This window comes from Myripristis murdjan, chromosome 7 (genome assembly GCF_902150065.1).
Source record: "Myripristis murdjan chromosome 7, fMyrMur1.1, whole genome shotgun sequence".
In the NCBI taxonomy this organism is placed as follows: domain Eukaryota; kingdom Metazoa; phylum Chordata; class Actinopteri; order Holocentriformes; family Holocentridae; genus Myripristis; species Myripristis murdjan.
Genome location: NC_043986.1, coordinates 2,609,897 through 2,613,866, shown reverse-complemented (window position 1 = coordinate 2,613,866; position 3,970 = coordinate 2,609,897). Strand labels below are relative to the sequence as shown.

Sequence of the window (3,970 nt, the reverse complement as noted above, 5' to 3'; positions counted from 1 at the left end):
TCCTGGATGACGAAGGCATTGATGCCGCTGACTGGCCCTCACATTGAGCACCTATGGGACATTATGCCCTGGTGCATCCGATGCCACCAAGCACCACCACAGACTGAGCAGGTGCTGACTGATGTTTGGTGTGATTTTGAATCCAGTCCTCGATCAGTTGATAATTTTGGTTTCCATTGACTGTTGTTACATTGTTTTGTTCTCAACAAATTATACAATGTGCATAAGTAAAGACTTTTTAACTTGAATAATTTGTTCATCAAGATCTGATATGTGATGTAAGTGTTCCCTTAATTTTTTGAGCAGAGAATAAGATTATAAAATCTCTATACCATCTATCATAAAATTACTAGTAGAAACTCACCATTTGCTTCAGGTACTTGCTCTTATAGACGTTCTTCAGATCTTTCTTGATCAGTGGGCAGGCTAAATCAATTCTGGTGATGACGGCCAGCTGGGGAATTCCTGCAGATACACAATAGGAAACTGTTCAGTCCTTTAAGAAAACAGTTTTCAAGGTAACACTGACTAATCTCAATGTGGCACCACAGCTTTACACACAAACTAATGAACATCCTGATGTTTGCTCTTACCCAGGTCACTGGCCATCCTTCTTATTTGCCTTATCTTCTTCACATCATCTTCTTTCAGTAGAGGTATTTTGTCAGCAGCTACAACACACACCAGAACCTGAACTTTGTCATTTAGAGTTGGTTCTGCGTTGTAATTCTCACTGTTATCTGGCAGTTTAGATGCAGGATTGAACTACAAAGTAAGACAAAATCCATTTCAGTAACAATTTAAACAGAATTTTCATGAAATATTTTTGTCAGCAAAGAGGCTTTCATTCCAAAGCTGCAATGTGTTAATTTTACCGTGTAACCATCTTTCACATGTCCCTTCAAGGCCAGTTTGATGTCCTCTGGTTGGACTCCTCTGTCCTCCTTCATCTCAAGACCCATAGTGTCATTGAAGACATAAGGGTAAAAGTCTCCAGGCTGTTCTTTTTGGATTTTGTAGGTTTTGTACTATAAAACACAGGAGTGACAGTGCTGATGTTATGATAATGCTATGGTGTGGTGGGCTTTGATGTATAATTTTTTTTTTAATTTTCAAAATGTCCTCTGCTGTAATACTGCAACTACAGTAGCTCCTTGATTATCTAACCCCCAGTGTCACAGAGTGACTGGTCAACCACAATGACCATTTCCATTTTTGTTTTTTTCTCCTTCCCACTCCAAGCTGTGCCCTACTCTGCTGTAGCCTTCAGCACAGCATCCTGCTGATCTGATTGTGCTGTTAAAGTTTTGTCCTCCAGCAAATCGTTCAGGTATTCATTGGTTATTTTGTTGTGTGTGTGTGTGTGTGTGTGTGTGTGTGTGTGTGCAGTGTTGCAGCTGACGTCTTATCATCACAAAGAGCTCATAAACAGCTGTAATCTTACTATTAGGCCTAAATGTTTGTCCTGTGTTTTAAAGTTTATTTGTAGCACAGACTTTTTTGCAAACACATTGATAGTCTATTTAATGACATAGATGTTTCTCCTCTAAATGGTCTGGTGCATTTTTGTGCATATTTCAATTATCTGAGGTTTCAGCTATTGAAAACACCTTAAGTCCTGAGGGGTTTGGATAATCGAGGTTCTGCTGTAGTTGCGGTGATGCACTGTAGCCATACTTGGTTTCCACTTTAGAGATGTGGCTGTTGCTTAATTTATTTGTACAATAAAAGGCATTCATACTTCCTTAGTGAAACTTTCACTGGTATTTGTCTCGGCCAAAGCTCTGCGTGTGATACTGCGTCGTAGGACACTTTCGACAGAGTTGATGAAACTGGATTTTCCAGCTCCAACTGGACCATGAAGCAGGATTCTCAGATGCTGGACGTCTTCTCTGTGGGGTTTGTAATTCGTCACACACTGCAGCTCTCTGTCTTTGTGTCTGTTTAACAAAAAAAAAGTCTTCAGATCATATCAGCTTAGATTAGATTAGACTTTGAAGGAATTAGACTTTAAAGAATAATTTTTTTGGCAAAATGGAAGTTATCATTATATTAACATGTATGATTCCAGTGAATGATTCCCAGTGTTAAACATGCTGTCTTCACTTACAGGCTATTTTTTTACAGAGGAGGACAGAGGACTGCAGTCTTCTGCTGGGTTGGTTGATATTAAGGATGAGCGAGTATACCACTATCTGTATCTGTATCTGTTCAACCATCTACATTATCTATATCCATATCCATACTCAGAGTGGGCGGGGCCTGTAATTAAGCTTAATTTGTAATATTTATACACCTACTATATTTATTTTTATGAACTACAGTGAGAAAGTGTCAGACTCACAGTGCATGCAGCCAAAATAAAATCAAAATAATAACTTTGTGTGTTCAGCTCATGTGTGTGTGTGTAAGTGGTGTGTGTGTTAAGACTGACTCTGCACCGCGTCCGGTACGAGCAAAGTTTTCCAACTGACTTTATATCAAAAACCAGCCGGTAAGAGGGAGCAGATGGTAAAAAGAAGAAAAAAAAAAAGTGGCGTGTCGGCAGGGAGAGACATGAGAGAAGCCCTAACCCCTGACCCTAACTCTGCTCAAAAGCACTGCGTCTGTTACCAACCAAGTTTAGCAGAAACTCTACTGGCTGTCAGTGATTACAGAGCGAGGGAAGAGCGAGCTGGAAAACACCTGACTGCTACTGAAGAGAGACGAGATGTGAGCTGTCACACCTGAGTGAGAGAGAGAAGGCCCGTTTCCACTAGGGATGGAAATCTTCATCCCCGGGACGATACGATATGCGTCTCGATATTTAGGCTACGGTACAATACACTAACGATTCACATGAAGCATATTCCGATTCAATACGATACGATTTATCTTCCCACCGCGATGCAGTCACGATGCAATCACGATTCAATACAATCTAATAACAATGCAAATCTGTGTAAATTCATCATCAATGTAATGCTCAAATAATACTGAAGATGGCAGCAATGCAACAAATTGGATGCCAGCTGCCGTTAAACGCCAAAGAAGAAGAAGACGAAGAAGCAGAAGACGAAGAAGCAGAAGAAGAAGAAGAAGAAGAAGAAGAAGATGGGAGGAAAACAAATACCCTGCATTCCAATACCCATACTACCATACTATTTAGTAGGGAAAAAAAAGAATTAGTATGTCCCAATACATACTAAACTACATACTTTTTAAGGGCAGCTGCAGTACATACTAAAAGTAAAAAGTATAAGTATGCGATTTGGAATGCAGGGATAGCGTCAGAAGAAGAAGTAGTAGTCTTCTTCTTTTTCTTCTGTCGCTATTTGTTTTCCGGCAGGCCAGACGCCTATAGGTGTGCTGCTGCCCCCCGCGACTGAGTGTCGCATTACGTTAGAGAGTGGAATACGCCGAAACACGCGAACATGCCAAGTAACACGTAAACGGAATATTCCAGTTGCTGCAGTGCAGTTACCTTAGCCGGAATATTGACCCGAACTGGAATATGGTGTGCATGTAAACGTAGTCCATGTCGTCGCCTCAGGTGAGTATTCAGGTTGGTCGTGCTGCCTGTGTGCTTGATAACAAGACGGCATATCTTACAAATGGCTTGGGACTTGTCAAGGTTTCCATCCCTCTTAAAATATCCAAAGTGACGCCAAACATGCGACTTGTATGTATGGCTAGGCAAACTATGAACTTGTGCGTCTGCCATGTCCAGCGCTTGGCGGAGTCGAGTCAGCACGTGTTTCTTGTTGCCTGCAGCAGTCTGCCTGTTGCCCGGAGGTTGATATTCAGTGAGAAGTGACGCCGAGTGGTGAACAGATGAATCAGAGTGTGTTTGTCGTTATGCAACAAATAGTCCACTTGTGAGAACTGCTGAGATAATTATGGAAGTGAACTGACTGAAAATAATCATTTAAAAAAATATTTATATTAATAATGAATCGGATTTTACCGATGCAAAGCTTTGACAAGTGAT

General features: G+C 40.9%; 1 protein-coding gene across 1 annotated transcript in view; it reads right to left on the bottom strand.

Moving 5' to 3' along the window:
• LOC115362189 (interferon-induced protein 44-like) overlaps positions 1-3,970 on the bottom strand; it is a 166,062-nt gene that overhangs the window by 65,787 nt on the left and 96,305 nt on the right. The gene's annotated exons all lie outside the window — the stretch shown is intronic.